Here is a 19,398-nt window from a genome sequence, read left to right as displayed (position 1 = left end):
GCTTCTGCTCTCTGCTTATCACAGTGATTTCACCAGCCAGACTCGCCTGTGCTCAAAGTTTATGTGTCTGTCCTAGGAGGACAATGGCGAGGTGATCGGTAACTAAGCCTGTCTCCAAGGCAAAATATTTTAATAAAAACTTTCCAGATAAAAATGGGACTGAAACCCCTAAATCTGGTTTCACATGCCTGACCATTTTTTCCCAGGCTGACCTAAGCTTTCAGCAGGTTCTCTATCTCTTTCCCAGTGAATGGTAGGTCTGGTAACATTTGGTTCACACGCACTTGAATATTTCAGGAACAGATCCTTTAAAGCTGGGTGGGGTGGGGATTTTTTTGGGGGGAGGGGGCTGTTTGTTTTGGGGTTTGTGTTTTGCTTTTTTTTTTTTTAATCTTCAAAGTCCCTGTCTAGCAAAACAAGACTCTCTTTTCCTTGGAGGCAAGTTATAAGATCTTCAAAGCCAATAGCTGTCCTCTGTCTTTCAAGGCTCTGTTGAAGCCTGGGGCCATAGACTGTGTTTCCCACAGCCTCCAACAAGCTCCATTATGCCTCTAGCTGTGATGGTCCTCTACATATCAATAACCTCCCGCCACTAACAAGGTCAAGTATCACATTAATAAAATACTTCAGTGTTCTTTGATTGAGGGCAGTCCTATCTTTGCAGCAGGAGGCTGGTCCTCTGGTGAGGTGGTAGGGGGAGACATCCATTGCCGATGTAGTAACTGCCAAAGCTGAAATACAAATTTTTGGAGCTTAGTTGAGTTCAACCCCTTCAGTCTGTCAGCACGGAGTTTATCGGCATGTGGGGGAAAAAATGAGAAACAGACTTTTGAGCACAAGTAAGTGACAAAACTGAAAAAAAGGGCTCTTTAAATGTATTCTTACACTTCAAGTCTCTTTGTTAACTGGAAAGAGAACCTTGTGTGGGATCATCATTTAGAGGAGACAACTACAAGAAATTTCCACTGGACACCAAGAGACCGTAAACCTGGGTGAGTTGTTGGTCATGTTCATTACATTTCTTATCTAATTGTGAGATACTATCAAGCCCTACTCACTTGAAACCCAGCCACTCTCATTTATGTATAGAATCGTGGTGCTAAATAACAATGTGGTTAGATGAGAAGAGTCACCGCTTTAACAATTTAGCAGCCTTCCCTGTATGTTTGCAGGGCAATAAATGAAAATTTCCAGGTCCTGCTTTGACAGATCACAGCTTATAATTACAGTCACGTTGCATAGGAACGTGGGCATACTGCTGGCTAGATTAGAGAAAGAGACAGACAGGATCGAAGCCTCCCTGTTATTTTTTTCCCTCTCTGAGTGTGCTAACGTGCCTATTTTAGGGATTTTGATGAGAATGTTTTCATACTTTTTCTCCTTTCCTCATTTTTACAGCTCTGAAGGATTCGGTGGTTCTGCTTTGTTTCACTTCTAATAAATTCTTCTTTTGCTTGACCTTTCTCTATTTCCACCGTATTCATTTGACGGTACTGTATTCCTTTTCTGCCCTCTCCACAATCTGAGCTCTCCACCCCCTCCAATGCTGTCCCCACCTCCCTCCCCGGAGGCTGCCCCTGTCATTATCACCTCTCCTTCACTCCTCTCCTCCCTGACATAAGCGAGAAGCTCAATGACACACAGTTTCCTGCTTCAGAAGAGGCTGTTCATTGCCAGCTTTTATTTATTTAATACCTCCCTTTCGCAACGCTGCTTGACAGTTTAATGTAGAAGCTACAGGAAAGAAAATCGAACGGTGCTTTACACGGGCCATGGGCCTGCCCGCCATCCCTGGGTCCTGCTCTGTACTAGCAGACATGATAGCGATGTGGGCTGAAGGGCTGTGGGTCACAGCCTGGCAAAGCACGAAGCCTGGCTTTTGAAGGCCTTGCACCCCATCAAAATATTGCAGCCACGTAATACAAAATACTGATCCAGTATAAAGTCACTCCAAAAGGTTAAGCGTTCCCAAAAGGGGCTAAGCGTTTGCTGATGGGTCTTACAAGAGATCGCGTATTTTCTAACCTGGGTTTTTCTGGACCTCCCATATCTCTCCCCTTGGTCAGTTCTTTGCCCACTTATAACTGTTTTGCCCAAGGGCGAAGGTGATGCCTCAGAGTGCTGATTCTCTGCTCTGTCCATCCTTTTCCTGCAGGTACTGCAGCTGGGTCTCTACAGCCTCTACCTCGGACCTGACCTTACACCAGAGGTCTCCACTGCCACAGTAGCCAGCAATGGCAGTGTCACCCATGTAGAGCCCATCAAAGGCCACAGAAATGTCATTTGGTTTTGATCTTATCAGCTGTGATCCGACATGGATCCAGGAAGAGACTTGAGGCTCTGGGGAGGAGCTGCTGGGCCCTCACTGACAAAATGGCCAGGGATAAGGAATACAGTGCCATTGCCTCATGCATGCTTAAGGAGAGGCATCAAAAAACTTGGGCTAGTGGAGCACCTAACCAAGGCTTTGAAGAGGGCTTATTCTTATTAACAGCTTATTCTTATTAAGAATACTAATGTAGGGTCCAGTGCCAGGGGATGTCATGTTTGTAGCTGAACGAACTTGGCTGCAGTCGGTGTGGGAACGGGGATGCAGTCCCCAAGTACAGCAGGAGTTTGGTGGCCTCAAGCTGCCCTTCTGTAGGAGCCACTTCCCCTCCTCTGAAAATGGGCATCCATCTACACTGATCAGAGTACTGTCAGAGCAGTGACAGGGGAAACAGCAGATGAACAAGACTTCATTCCCAGGTACCCTTGAGAAGGTCCTAGACTGACAGCGGCACAGAAAGAGAGGGACAATGCCCTTTGTGGGTGCTTTACTTCCTTTTCATGGCAAATCTTATTTTCTGGGCTCGCTGCCAAGCACCAGGGTTTTCCAGCTGGGCTGTCAAGTCTTCTCAGTTATCCCATACCTTGACCTTTCCACAGCATTGATGCACCCTTATCTGGCCCATCCCACCTCAGAAGCTTTGATCAAGACCATTTCACATCCCCATCCCTTGGTGGTTGGGAGACTATTTCCAAGCATTTCATTTTTCCTTGCTCCCTTTACCAAAACCTTTCTCACTCAGCAGGCACAGCCACATTTTTTAAAGTGATAGCAGACATATTCACACATTTCACAAAAACCCAGAGCTGTTTATTATGATCAGAAAGTGTTTTGGCAATGGAAGGACATAGAACCAGCCTAGCTGTCCATAGAATCATAGAATGGTTAGGATTGGAAGGGACGTTTAAAGGTCATCTAGTTCAACCCCCCTGCAAGGAGCAGGGACATCTCCAACCAGATCAGGTTGCTCAGAGCCCCATCCAACCTGGCCTTGAATGTTTGCAGGGATGGGGCATCAACGAACAACCAACATTTCTGGACAACCTGTTCCAGTGTTCTAACACTCTCATTGTAAAAAATTTTTCCTAATATCTAATCTGAATCTACCTCCCTCTATTTTAAAACCATTACCCCTAGTCCTGTCACAACAGGCCCTATTGAACAGTCTCTTCCCATCTTTCCTGGAGGCCCCCTTTAGGTACTGGAAGACCGCTATAAGGTCTCCCCGGAGCCTCCTCTTCTCCAGGCTGAACAGTCCCAACTCTCTCAGCCTGTCCTCATAGGAGAGGTGCTCATCTTTGTGGCCCTCCTCTGGACCCTCTCCAACAGATCCATGTCCTAATGATTGTATATGTTTGACTCAAGTGATATCGGAAATTAAGTGACTGGGTTTTGGTGAAAACTAGGCATACTGAGGCACCTTTGTGACCAAGATGTTTTCCTGTGAATTACTTCTTTTAGTTACATGTTTCTTTCCACCCAGAACATAGTTTAGTTACCTAACAGGTTTCATTATTTAGGTTTAGGTCTGATTATTAACTTGAAAGTAAGAACTGCACAGTTTACTTCTTACGGAGCCACTGAGCACCTTACAGAGCTACCAGTTCCTTTTAATTTCATAGTAGAGAACATTTTATTTTCCAAATATTGACGTCAGTTAAGAATCAGCCAGGCCTTTTCAAGATACTAAGCGAATGCATCTTGACAAAGCAGATACAATAATGGCCTACAGGAAGATCAGCTGAAATGTTGCCTCCCAAGTCATGTTGCACTTATCCCTAACCTCCTAGGAGAGAGAGAGATGAAGAGATACTGCAATTTCACCCACATATCCTACTCCATACCTGATATTACCCATGACAACAGAAAAAAAAAAAACACAACAAGGGGGAAAATGCTGAATATACATTTCTGAGAGATGGATGCCCTGGAGCAACAGCAACACAAAGCAGCTCCCACAGGAGAAAAATAGGATGAATGCTCTTGATTGTTTTGTAATGGCCTCTGGTATGTTTTTCCTGTTATGAGGAAAAAAAAAAAAGCTATTTGCTACTCAAAAAAAAAAAAAAAAAAAAGTAGAGCCAACCTGGTGCTAAAAGGCAAGGGCGTGAACTATAAATAACTTAGAAAGTGGGAGAATTACTATGGAAAGAGTCTGGCATGGATTCATCCAGGCATGTGTTAGTGATAATTTCAGGAAAAAAAAAAAAACCCTTAGTTTGAAGGAATTTTTACATGTGTCTCATTTCTGAAGTGCATAAACTGTGACTCAAGCTCTGATGAGGGCAGGCTAATGAAAGCCAACCTAAAAACGCCAAAAGAAGTGGGAAGTAGCTTATGTTACCTTCTAATATTGTATTTTCCCCAGCAGAGAGATTGTGGTCAACGTGTTCTTCTCTGAGAGTGCTTCACGCTGCAGTTAATCTGGTACAACTGTGGGCTGCCACCAAAGATGGCAGTCTTTCTGTCTTCATGTCCCCACTCCCACTTGTGTCCCCGTTCTCTTCCTTGCATCACATCAAGGGATTATGCAACTTTAGGGTGAATCAGCTCCCCTGATCCAACAGAAAATGAACAGTTTTTTGGTGGGATAGTTTGCTTTGGGCTGAGGTGGAGGTAGTTGGGGAAGAAACTGATGAGTGTGTGGGGCAGTGACCTCTTTATCTCCATCAGCTTTAGCCACAGCAATGTTTCTGACTGCAGTCTTAGGCAGCTTCAAAGCTGGAAAAGCACACAGGGAGAGTTGTTCTCTCTCAATATGCTGCTGGACCAACAGCAAAGATCCGGGGGAGGAGGAGGTGACAGTAAATGTGATGGAAGAGGCAGAATTCTGAGGGGTTTGAATGCTAAAGCATATGGGATATTTGAAGAATCGGAAACCACCATCTCAGCTCTTTTTGGAGAACAGAAGGAGCTGGACTTATGCATCTTCCATAACCTAGCGACCGAGGAGAGTTTCTGCTGAGGAAATGAAAATCTCAGTTGGCTTCATCCAAGAAATATTAATTGTTTTCTCATTTGGTGCTGTTCAGATATTTGCTGCTGATCAGAATCTAGCAGATGATGTGCTATGAAAGGTGGAGGCAGCATAAAATGCCTTGCTGAATAATTGATCACCACCCCTCCAGGCTATGTCCATGAATGATTGCATATGCCAGTTAGGATGACTGTGTCCCCAGTTAATGCTCTAAATTGACAAACACTTGATCTGAATTAAAATAGTATCTTTAAAGACATCTTATTTATGTCAGAAGGCCTTTCATATTTTACAATGTTTCTTTTTTTGTGTGTTTTTCTGATTAAATGCAGGCACCTTTTGGCCCTTTTATTGTATGGACATTTAGAAATTGATGTGTTTTTGAAAAACAGTGGTGTAATTCTTGATCACATAAAATCAATGGGAAACCTCCTGTTCACCTTCCTGCTGTACTTTTTCATCCAATATGTGTTGCTATCAACATGTTAGAATTCCCTCATTGTCCTAATAGGAATTAGAGGACCAAATAAAAGCCAATATATCAGGTCCCTGTATCGCATCAACAAAGGCAACACAAAGCAGGAAAGAGAGGGCCAGAAAAAAAAAGGATTGCTGAACAAAGTATATGGCAGAGATTTCCCACCTTTAAGCCCATTCTACAGATTTCTTGGCCTTTCACAAGAAGCACAGGGGGATAAGAAATTTTACCTGAAAACAGCTCTCATTCCTAAACACCTAAATTTTTTTATGTGGCTGATGGTATGGATGTATTGTCTTCTGGAATTTACTTCAGATCCTGGAAGGAGGAAAAATAAAAAGGAAAACAAACAAACAAACAAAAAAGCTGAATGAGTTAAGAGAGTTGGAAAAAAGGCAGCATTAGTACCAAGTGGTGCTACTGTATGTGAGCTCTCCTCTCAGCTTTCTCCGCATCCCAGCTTCCTCAATGTTCCTTCTCCCGAAATGCATGGTGTCTGGCTCTTATAGGCCCTCGGCCATTCTCTTGTCTGTTCGCCTTTGGGAGGATTAATGGTTATTTGGAGGCAGCTGCCTGGATTTTCTCCCCATGTGACTGTTCACACAATCACATCCAAACTCGGTCATATTTGGTTTACATTTGCTATGATAAGGTGATTTACCATTTCTTGTATAAATTGTTTAACATGACCTTGTAAGTCCAAAGTTAACATAAATTGTAAAAGGAGATAAAGTCAAATCTCACCATTAATTGTTTTACTTTTCAGTCTTTTTAAAGGCATTTTTACTTTTCTTTCAGGTGAGAACCTGGCCCAAAGTATATACAGGTGTGTCCACACACATCATGCATACTGCATGTAACCCTCTACATTACAGGAATATTAATTGGGATATAAGGTCCAAGGTGAAGCTTTTGAATGTTAGAAAGTGGCAAGTTTAAGATCCCCTTATTACTGCTTTTTAATCTGTATTCTGCACTGAACCAGACAGAGATCCCATGGAGGAACAATACGTGCCGATACTGCATAATGCACTTTGTGCAAGGGAGCAAGTCAAGGTCGTATAGTCAGCTGGCATCTTCTAACTTTTGAGTAGCTGACTTTGCTACCCACAGAACGTTCTCCTTAAGTAGTTTCCTTGCTTCTTTTTTTTTTAAAAAAATCTGAAGTTTATTTTAAAGAATAAAATACAACCGTGTCATATGTGTCCCAGGGTATGGACAGATAGATTTTTCCAGATCCAGCTGTGTTGGGGTGAAGAGTTATCCTCCCTGCAGGTCCATAGTGACCTGCCCCTTCCCCAGGAAAAACTCCTGTGCCCTGATACTCACCAGCTGAGCCCACCATCCGCCTCTGAGGTCGGAATGAAATCACTCCAGGTTCAACGGAGTGAGCAGGAGACTTCGCACACGTGCCTCATTCAGACAGAAAGTCATGAGTCCATAACTCCCTCAGTAGACCCTAAGGAGTGGTCCCTATGAAATGGTGCCTCCTGACAGAGAAGTCACAGAGGCAGTTGCAGAGCGGACTTCTGCCTACACCTGAGCAGCCCGAACAGGAGAAGGACAATGATAATTTTTTATAATCTTGCTCTCTGCTACAGCTACATAGATGGGTTTGTTTTGTTTTTTTTGGTTTTTTTTTGTGACAGAGGAAAGGCAATTTCCCTGGAAAATATTGCAAACTCCTCAAACAAAGAGAATTCTTTTTCAAGGCAAGGACAAAGCCCTGAGCAACCTGGTCTGACTTGAAAGCTGACCCAGCTTTGAGCAGAAGATTGGACTGGAGACCTCCTGAGATCCCTTCCAACCTGAGTTATCCTGTGATCCTATGATTTTTGAAAGTGAAAATCGGTTTGCTCTCGGTAGTGCTATAAACCAAACGCAAATAATTAGCACTTCGGAGCACTGCTGGGAGGGTTTCCATTATAGCTGAGACACTGGGGTGCCTGGCTGTCCCCAGAAGGATGGTTTCCACTTTGCCAATCTTTCTGCTTTCTTGTCACTGCTCATGTGGCCCCACAGTTTGTTGGATCCGCTGGCTCAGCTGGCAGAAAGCTAGTTTAGTGAGCTGACCCCACTCACCCACAGGTCAGACAGTGCCAGAGGCAAGAAAATGGGAAAAGGTGGGGCCGTATGGCCAGGATTAACCCTGGGAAAGCAGAGCCTTCATTTCTCCCGTCAGCAAGCTGTGAGAGAGATAGTATGGTTTTGTTCTTGGAAGTTAATGTAGATGTGTCTAGTCACTGTCTGGGTCAGTTCTCCCACTGTCATGTTTAATTATTTAATATACAGCCTGATCCTTCAGGACTGCAACTCCGTGATGTAGGCTGATCTCTGTGCCTCCGTCTTGCAACGTATGTTTGTGAGTGCTGTGAGTGCTGAGGAATCAAGTGCTGTATCTGGGAAGTACCACTTGCATGTCTGCTGTTAAATAAGCGATAATCTACAAAGAGCTTTTTGCTTCCTGGTAAGTTGCCTGTTTGGAGGCTTTTCTGTCTTTTGATCATAGCTCAGATTTCTTTCCTTTTCAACGTTAGGACAATTTCTTTTTTGAGTGATTTTCAGTGCAACCTTATTGCTCAGGTTACCTATTTTTATATTGCTGACTTGCGATGTGTGCAATGAAGCCTGCCTCTCAGCAGCCTAGAAAGCACGATCCGGCTCTTTCCTCCTCGCCTCTGGTTACAAGCTCCCACTGCTTCCAGTCAAACAGCCGTGGGCTGAGCTGGACCAGCTCACAGATCAGAGCAGAGAAAATGAACTCTGCAGAAAACCCAGCAGAGCGGTTACAGTCAGCCTGGCAAGCTGACCCAGCTCACGGACCCCTGGGCAGAGAAGGGGAGCGCTCTCTGGGGATGCAGCCTACTCTTAGCTTGTACAAAACGATCATGAAACTGCAAGATCAGTCACCTTTTGCTCTTCAGAAGCACTTGCATTAAAATTTTTCTTCAGGTGATTTTACACGTTGAAAAGTTCCAGGAGAAATTCCCCGTGAGGCTGCAGAATCAGTTAAAAGACACCTTACCATATGTATTTTTTCCTCAAACAAATGTAGCTGAAAAGAATGGTTATTTAAAGATGATTATTTCTTCTGGCATAGAACAAGAGCAAGCCAGAGAATATTTTATACTTCATCAGTTAAATATTTACAATAGTAAAGTGACGTGGTGGTTTTCCTTTTAGCTTTCAGCAACAAATGCAAAACTGTGCAATGATTAGCTTTACATGAAGTCAGTGTGAAAGAACAACAGTATTTTTAAGAAGCTGTCAGTGACTTATCTCACAGCTGGCACCTATTAATACAGTGAGTAATTTCTGCAAACCCAGATAGGCTCCAAAATTAACACTATCCATTAAGAAAGACCACAGAGTGCTATAATTACGTCAGAATACTTTGGCTGGCAATAAACAAATAATTCTTAATGTTGCAGCCACATCCATTAACAGAGGCTTCTAACTAGAAAAGCTGTGAATTTGGTTATTTTTAATATAACTTAATCCATAGATAGTTTAACATAATCCAGAAAAATAACAATTTTTCTATTATTTCCACATCAGCAATTTTTGTGGGAACTAGCCAGTTTGACATCGCACTTTTTTCTAGTAAAGTTCCCATGTTAATGTGTGCTTTCACCCAGCCTTCTCAGACTGCTCAGAAGTGACACAATTACTTCAGACTCAGCAGTGCAGCAATAAATTACAAATTGTCCTTTAGCTTGTTTTTGCACACCCACAGAAAACTTCTTCCCTGCGGTTGTTCTCAAAAGACTTGAGACTCCATCTGCTTATTTTATCTCCCAGGTGGAAAAGAAAGGGAAAAAAACCCAAACAAGATAAAACTGAAGAGTCTGCATCCATTTAAACCTCTTCAAATTCCAGAGTGAGTGCTTGGATTTAAGTGGAGTCACTGAAGATTTACAGTGACAGACAGACAAGAACTCAAAATCTTAATCCAAGGCTGAGCAGGGAACACACATAAACAACATGGAAGTAGGTTTAAACAAGAAAGTACTTACGCCCACTGTTTATTTCAGTGCAAACACACCATGCTATCTTGAAATAAAGCCTGTGAATCTATTCAGGCAGTAACTACCAAGAACAGGTTCCTCAGCTGGGGCACTGGAGGAGTATTGAATACCAAGCTCCAGTGCTCAGCTGCCAGTTAAGTGGGAAGCCAGGATGGAGTAAAAGAGAATATTGCCAATGATTCTGAGGATTTAGGTCTTGCAAGGGCAGCCTCCAGAAAAAAAAAAAAAAGGCAAAAAAAAAAATCTCTAAGAATTTCTCTAACTTAGCTCATTTGCTGAAAGCACCAAGAGGCTATAAGAACTGCAAGTTACTGGATATATAAAAGCTAGTAGCAATAACTTTTTCTGAAAACATAATTTAATCTTTCTATAGGGACCTCAATGCAAACATTTGCAGAGGTTACTGGTATCTTGGAGTAATGTATCTAGGCTTTCCAGCTGAAGAATTTTTTTTCCCCCCAATACAGCAGTGCAGTTATCCTAAATCAGCTGAAAAAAAACATGGTGTATCACTAGTTTGTACAAACGTTCTGACTCCTCCCATCTCTATTTGATTGAAACACAAAGAAAGTGACTGTGCAGTCACATCTGCCTGTGCAAAATATTTCATGGGCAACAGAAAAAAAAAAAAAAACAAACAGCTATTACATAGTTACCCTCTATATAGTGTTCAGTTGCTTCTTAGAATAAATGTGTATCTAATAAAGCAAGTTAGTAGCTGATAGTTTTTCGAAGAAAATTTAAGAACTGCACTGACTTACTTTGTATGTGACATTTCTTGACTTTTGGAAGGCTCCTGGTATCAGAATATGACCCCTCTTCCTCGCCAATTAAAAATGAAATAAACCAGCACACAATAAAAGAAAAATTTCACCCAGACCATCTTTTGGAACCGACTGTCTCTTGCTTTTAACTCCCTGGCTTTCCCACTGCCCAGGTATAGCTGCAGCTCACTCATATTATCACTGGCGTTCCTGCTGTTCATCTTTATACGGGTAACATCAGCTTTACAATACTTCCCATCTTTGATAGCACTGGAAACAGACATTTCAAGGTTGCTTCTGAACTTGGAGGTTTTGTGTAGCAACACCATTCATCAGCACATCTAAGACACTATGATTGGACTGGCCAGAAATAATTCTTCCAAACTCTTTATAGAGGACTTCAAACTGAAATGGCAGCATGCTGTGAGAGATCTTCCTGACTATATCTACTATGCCAACCCTTTCTACACCTTCTGAACATCAGAGAAAGCTTATATAATCTGTAATATCATCACCGTAGGTGATTTTTTTTTTTTGGTCGCATTTCCAGACCTTGAATATAGTGTAAGGAACATAGAGTACTGGCATGTTTGTGGTATGTGTCTTCTTATAGAGAGCTGGGTGAATGGTTCCATACTCAAAACATCTCTGCTTTGAACACATCAAAGTTCAAGATCCTTTTGTATGGATTGTAGGATGCATCACCTAGGATATGGATTTCATTGGATGCATCACTTATGCTTTGGATATAGCACTTTGTGTGATGATTTACAGATAAAATGTTTCAATTCATTTTTAAGTTAAAAATTAGGAAAAAAAAAACCCACTCCAGGCACTTGAGAAATTTGCCATTTGCCAGTCTTTTATCCCACATTTCTGTTTAATAATGTGAAAACATAGGAGCATTCAAACTTTTTGTAGAGTTAAAGCTCCTGAAATTTCACATGTAGGCTTCCGCTGGAGGACATACATTGACAGTATGTTATTAACAACCAGTACAGAAGCTGCTGTAAACAACGAGCAGGTGCAGATCTATACCTCGATGTATAACACTGGCTTTGTTAAAAGCCAAGCGCCATCCTTCCTCACTCATGGATTTGCATGATTCAGTTTAATTGGGCAAAATCAGTCGGGGACACTGGCCTCATCTGTTAATAGCTCTCCCTGACAGTGTGCAATTACCACTTGGTCCCCAATGTCACTCTGGTAAAGGATCTCTGTGCCTGATTGCTAGTCAATTAATGATCAGGCTTATAAGGTCTCTTTGGCCAGTGCTAGTTCCCCCAGTAGTGCAAAGCAACTGTAGACCTAGCCTACCTTATGACTTTGATATTTTGTTTGCTTTGCATTGCCATGTAGCAGCACAAAGCAACTAGTACCTACTGATGAATCTGTCTCAAAACTTCGGGTAACGTTTTCAGCCGAGTTAAGATTCCTCACATATACCTCTAGTTTATGGCAGATATGCTACTGTTCTTGTGTCTTCTTATCGGGTTTCTTCCTGGGCTTTCTCTTTGAATGTTCATATGGAAAAATCTTTTAAAGCATTTCTCAGCCAAAGATCAATGTTAAATTGGAATCTGTACTGAGAATATATACCACTAATTTAACTGAAAGTACTCCCAGAAATATATGAACTGCATCTAGTGATGGCTACTGGCATCAAAATCTAGATGCCTTTTTCCTAGATTTGGTCATGTCTGCAGCTGATGAACTGAATGTCAGGTCCTGAATGGACACTACCAAAGAGACTAAAACTAAATACGTATTCTTGCACAGCCATCTCATAGCTGTTTTACTTTTGTGAGTTGATATCTCAAATGTGAGAATGCTTTGAATTATAAATTTAATAGTCTGTTTTATTTCTATACTATTTTGTCCTTTGATCTATGGATTACAACATTTGTTAAGAGATACAAATCTGCTGCATATCTAGGCACAGAAAGAAAAACTCTCAGGTTGCATTAGTCTGTTTTACTGATGTGGATAAAGCAGGCAGTTTGCTGTCAATTAACAAGTGTTTAGTTTACCTAACCCTATATTCAGACTACCAATTAGTCATGCATATCAAGGTAATCTGATGATTGAGGACTTCTGTATGTCCATCCCTTGTCCCAGTCAAGCCAACTAAAAAATCCCAGTGGTTGGTCCGTTACCAGCATGATAAATTGAACTTCAAACTATGCTGCATTACTCTTTGAAGCTATATCATCCTTCGATTGCTACAGTGTCGAAAATGAAAACTGGAAGGATGATATTTACTCTGGTACCCAACCAATTCTATAGCTTCAAAGATCATAGATAAGTAGATTTGTTTTGGAAGATTAGCCTATCAATAATGCTAGCATTAATGAAAATAATGCACTTCTCCCCTATAATGGGCTTTCTTCCAGGGCTAGTCTGCCTGCCTTCTTTATATTTAAGAAAAAGGTTTCAAACGTCAAGAATTCCATATTCCAAATTCCATTTAAATAATTTATTATCAATGCTATTTCAAATGCTTCTTTTTGAAGCATTCCACATTTTCCCTGCCTTGTAAGAGTGTTAAGATGCCCTTTATTCTTTTAGCCTAATCCAAAGAGCTCGCTCAATATACTTGAGTGTTCTTCTCTGTCAGAATGATATCTTATCCTGGCAAATGTCCAGCTGGTATTTCATTTAAATTTAAACAATAGAAACCATTGTAAACTCCCTTCACTCAATTCTCATCACACAAACCCACGTTTGCACCCCAGCGCAAATACACGACCTTCCCACATCACCGTTTGAAATCAAGGGATAGTTAGCTTTTGCACATGCCATCAAATTATAAACTGTAATCTGTCTTAAAGCTCCAACTTGAATAAAGCCCAGTTTGGCAGAGCAGAGAGATTATGAGTCACGCTTTAATTTTATCTGTCAGGTGCTATTGCAGTGCTATTCTGGCTAGCGTCCCAGGCAAACTCATAAGAATAGAGGACACAGCTCTTCAAATACATGCACTTTTTAGACTTCGAAGCTCTACAGCCTCTCTCGTATTTGACCTCCTGAGGTTCAGAAACGAACACAAAGTCGATCCATCATTTCCTGCCACTGTCTTGCTGAGATGCTTTTGTCCTATGTCTACTATACAGTTTGTTATCTTCTAGTTACACAGGGACGGATTCTTATCTGGAGTTAAGTGTACAGGTCAAATAGCTTGCATAAAGGTGTGATGGTTAACCCAGGCAGAGGATCTAGCTCATTTTACTGCACGTTAATGAGAAATGTGGCTGAGGAGTTTCTGCTCCATGTCTTCCTTCCTCCCTGTGAAATAGCTTTTTTTTTTCAACAAATAAATCCAATTATAGGATTTTTTTTCTTTCAAATAACTGAACTACAGATAGAACTACTGAATTTATTTAAAATCTTCTTACATGTGTAGCTAACAAATATTCTGTTGTTACTATATGAGCTAGTAACTCACTTTATTAATTACTTTATCTGCTTAAGTACTTCCCCAAGGATAAGGGAAATGGTAAAGCCTTTACTGTATGTTCTACTGGTATCATAAAAAAAAAGACATTCAACACTTCATTCTTAGCAATATTTATCAATGTGTATATGAAAATGGTAGTAGTTAAATAGACTTAGTGAGGACAGATTTGGACATTAAAGGTGTCTCAAATGCTACAGAATTTGCAATTAATTAAAAATATAAGCTTCTAGATAGTCTTTTCATAAATCCAGTCTTCAGGAAAATGTAATTCTTCTCCGAACCATCTAATTTAATAGAGTATATATAAAGATTTTATTCTTCTGAGGGAGATGCATTAAGGCACTGGATGTCCTTATGTATTTTGCAAGTGGTAACTAACAAACTGAGGCAGAGATCTGTCGGTACCTTTGAAAGCATAAATCAGAAGCTGTCACACAAAGCTGACTTAGAGCTTGTGCTTACACTGCCTTGATCCCAGGGTTTCTTTGAAGATTTCTCTGTAAGGCTGTAAAAGAGCATTTTGAGGGTTAGCCCAATGTACCTAACGGCTACAGATGATGATAACAACTCCAGTGCAGAATTAAGCACCAAAAGGTGTCGTTTTTCACACTCCTTTTTGTGTAACTACATTTCCTTTTCCTTTTTAGCAGCCAGAGAACAGCAGTTTAGCTTGAGAGCAGTGCTTTTGCATCAGCGGCGTGCCTTTGCAGCATTAGCCCTGCAGCCTCCTCCCCGGTCATTTGCAGGCTAGACAGCACCAGTGAGACCGTGCGGCACAGCTGCTTCGCAAAGGAGTCATCTGACCTCAGTGTTCAACTTCCAGTGACAGTGATCTGCAACGATCATCTTGATAATTGTGGTATTTTTTTCCACGGCACTTTTTTTAAGGGTTGAACCATCTTAAAAATAGCAGCGCTGTAAGATTAGATAGTCTTTTATTTGAACAGTTCTTCTTGAATCCTGAACAATTTGGAGAGTCTTCTACTTGAGCAATTACCTAACAGGAGGAATCAACACCAATCCATGTTGACTGACAGGTTCCTCTGGGAGATTTCTGCTTTTCCCAGCCCCAGACCACCTGTCAGTGCATTGGGCTCAGTGCAGACAGTGCTCTGAACCTACAGGCAAAGCCTGAGGGTACGCTCCATGTTAATTACTCTTTCTCTCCCTGATTTATATATCTATTTAATTTGAAAAAGAAGCTCTGTAAAAAGCTTCTACCCAGTCTTGAATTTCTACACAGTCCAGCCCTGCACTTGGCAGCAATACAAGTCCAGTCAAAAGGATGGGGAGAGAGATGAAGGGGTGGGAAGGTGCAGCGCAGGGTTATTTAGGGATGCTGGCATTGCAATAACCTTAGCACAGTGGCAAGGAAATTGTCTTCTTCTCAGGGGAGAGGCTTCCTCGCCTGGCCTTGATTGTGAACCCACACGGTGATGTGTTCTATTAGCTGGATCTGATCCCTGTGCTTTTTTTTGTTCCTTTTTGTCGTTTAAATGCTATGGTTTATATCCATTTAATTAAAAGGAAAAATGGAAAGTGTAACAGTGAGGCTGGAGGCAGAGGATACTGACATGAATTATATCATGAAGGATATAATCTTTTGCCAAACTGAGACAAAGGGAGTGATTCCAAGCCAAAATTAAAATGTGAGCTCTCTTACCAGCACTCCTGCATGCTACACCTTTATTAAATCCATCTTTCTCTTCCTTACCTAGAATAGTGTGGGAATTGGGAAAAGGAGACTCGAGAGGTTTCTCACGGAGATCTCTTACCTCCAAGTATTTTGTAATGAAAATGTAAAGACCTGATATGGAATACCTTTTAAGATAAATTTGCAACTATTTTCAATACTTATGTGCCCATGTCTCTCTGTGTGTATGTGTCTATATATAGCTATGAGCAGTGAAATATGTTTTTTATGATACGCAGAGAAGGCATTCTTCTTAAGGAGTCATCATCTTTGTATGGTTTTTTTCTGACAGACAGTTGGTTTGCTCACTACTTCCATTACATCTGAAAAAAAAGGAGTACATCTGCAATATCCTTTTTTCCTCCTGATGCCACAGTGCTACACCTTCACCCTTTCCCCTTCGTTTGTCAGAGATAATGCCTGTAAGTCAGATTCTGATTTCAAAGTAAATCTGGAGGAATGTATAAAAGAGATTTAGAATGAGAAAAATTGAATGGCACTTTCAATCCAAAGGTGGCTTATGGCACTTGTGTATCCAGCCGTTGCAGTAGGTGTTTGCACGCTGACTGACACGATGTTGGAGAACTGAATGGAAGCTGGAACTTGCTTAGGGGCTTTAGTTTCAGTATTTCATTTTTTGCTCTGCCAGCTTTTAAAAAATGCCTTATAGGACCAAGAAGCTATGTGACTTTCAGCCATATCCCCTAATCAGATTCAGAATGCTTTAAATATTGCTGTAAAGTGTGAAATCTCCTCTGGGCTACTGTTCTTCCTTTGGCACTATTTCCATTGGAAGCCTGCCACCTGCACAACACAAAAATAGGAAATTCAACCTCTGGCCAAATTTTAACGCTTTGAAACAACTCCTAAAAGAAAGAGCATCAGTGAAGGTGAAAAGCAAGCAAGAGTGAGACATGACAGAAAGGGAACTTGGAGGCAGAATGAGCAGTACAGAAGACCAGCTAGAAAGATACATCTCATGTAAAGAGAGGGAGGAAAAGAAAAGAGGAAGGAGGATGAACACATAAAGAGAAGCAGGAAATGGGAAAAAAAAACCAACAAAGAATGGCAGAAAGGGAAAGAGAGAGCAAAGTAGGAGGCATAAAAGCAGATGATGAAGTTGAGGAGCAGACCTGAACAGATAGCATTGGGAGTGGGCTATTTTGTTCTCTCGTATAGCCCCAAGGGAGCCTGGCTTGCTAATCAAGGTATGTCTGTGTTCACCCCTGTAACCAGCTAGATCTTATGCTGATGTCAGCAAGAACTGGCAGCTGAAGACAGAGGTTGTTTCTGTTTAAAGGAGCCTCTGCAATGCATACCCATTCCTAATGAGAGGGCTTTGGCTCTACCCGACTGAATCCCCTTTGGCAGCGGATGTACTGGACACTACCTCAGTTCACCCTGACGGAAGAAGCCTGGGAAAGATTTAGCCTCAGATTTAAATAGTTGATAATGGCAGCTTCACTCCAGTTCCTTTAACCCTAGATATCCAAATTTACAGAGACTAGTGAGCTTTGTCTCCCTCTGCTCCCTTCATAGACAGTTTAAAGCAAGACCCCAGCTTTATCACTTTGAACCATTTGCCCTGGAGAAGCCAATCTTTCAACATTTGTTAGGACGGAGACTTCCACTGCCTCCTCAAGCCCAGACATAGGGTGTGTGAAGACCTTTCCGGTGTCTGATGCCATCACCTAGCATACCTTCCATCTAGCATTCAGAGGCAGTTTTTAGCATGCCTCTGCTGGGGAGGTATGACAGCAGAATTAAGTCTCGGTATTATTTATTAACAGTCTTTAGCGACCTATCTGAAATGAATTATCATCTTCATTTTAAAAGACTGTCATGTGCACCGCCATGCCTGGGAATCTCAGCAAAAGGACCAGAAATATTTAATGAGTGTTGAGAATGTTCTTTTATTCCTAGCAGTGATCCTTCACACCTTGGATTACCTCTGAGAGAGGCTGAATGGAAAAAGTTGGGAAACTTCTGCTTCAAGAGTTTTCTGCGATGAAGTAGAGGATTTGCAGAGACTATAAGGCTGAACATTTTTCATCTTTTAAATTCGCTACAAAATCTGCAAAGATAAAGGCTGGGCCCAAACCAGTAGAGTGAATGAGAAGTAGGCAGTAACTGAAATGATTATTTGATAATTACTAAGCATCTGAAATTAAGTGGTTTGACAATTTCCTTCCAGTCCATAGAGGATAAATATGAAAAATTACCACTATGGTAAAATTTTTCTTGATCCTACACACATAAGTACTGCTGCTGCACTATAACCTGTGAGTGTTCTGTGCATAATCCTCTGTTTTACGTATCTGGAGCCAAATTCGCATAAACATACAGTCAAATTATGGCCCTAGAAAGACTCCTGGACTTGCTTACCACTGTGTTACTCCAGGTTCATGACAGCACATTCCTCCTGATACCAAGGCCATTCTAACTGTGTGAAACCTGAAAGATATGGTGGTGAGCCAAGTCTCATGAATGCAACAGTTCCCTAAAAATTATATAAGGTGTTCAGGTCAGGCTTGTACACGCAAGTAAATGCAAACTCTTTTAAAACATGTTGTAGGCTCTCTGATGTTATGACATGCTCTAGATGTGGTCCCTCTCTGCCCCAATCCTTTCTAAAGCAGAATTTTACTCTCCTGCCTCCACACACTACTAAGAGAAGTGTGGACTGCCAGGAGCCACTGATACTTTTTTGATAGCTTGGGCTGACCCCAGGCTGAGCAAACCCATGCTGGAGCGGCAGTTCTCACTGTCACCAATCTTACTGTCTTTATTATAGGGTCTGCAATTATCTTTCTCCTTTCAAAAGCTCTGATTTTTTTTTTTTTCAGTGCAGTAGCATATAGAAGCACAGACAGGATTCAGGCACCATTATACCAAGCATGTTAGAAAAACCTCACCAGATAAATTCCCATGAATTTAATTGTGTTGATTTTATATTATCAGTGCAACCCAAGCAAAACAGATACACTGTGCTGGAATAACATGCATTTGTTCCAGTGCAATTTTATACTTATGTAGTTTTCCTTTCTATAAATAGGGATTAAAAGGTGGTTTATCTACAATATAATGATAATCGTATTCATGGAGAGTTTTTTAAACTCAAGCAGTGACAAAGTGATTACTTAATTGCTCAACATGCTGGTAATGCAGCAACTGGCATAGGTTTGATGTACACAACAATGGTTCACGTATTGACTAAATGGCAAGTCTTCATATGGATTTACACAGTAACAGCCTATTCTTAAATAACATCATATGTGAATATTTTTTTTTCAGGAACAACTGTAATTTTCTCTGCAGCAAGAATTTTCACATAAAAAGATACTTAGAAATTACTACCCTTTCACATCCTCTTTAGTATGAATAAACTTTTAACTGAGAAGTCATGCATGCCACAAGATGTTGGAAATATTATTAGATCTTTAATTTCCACAAAGCTATCAGCATAATATCATCTTCAATATCATAATCACACTGTGAGCATTTCTCTAGTACAATGCTATAAAAAAGTCAATTTTAAGATAATAAGAAATCAAACACTAGCTAGAAAGCGTGATGTACAAAGAGATAATTATATTGCCCATCCTTTCTGTCTTTAAACTGTGTTTACTTTAGCTCCGCTGAATTAAAACAGGGTGCAAATAACTATCCCAG

This window comes from Chlamydotis macqueenii, chromosome 1, assembly GCF_036417535.1.
Source record: "Chlamydotis macqueenii isolate bChlMac1 chromosome 1, bChlMac1.mat, whole genome shotgun sequence".
Lineage (NCBI taxonomy): Eukaryota > Metazoa > Chordata > Aves > Otidiformes > Otididae > Chlamydotis > Chlamydotis macqueenii.
Note: the sequence above shows the minus strand (reverse complement) of the source record.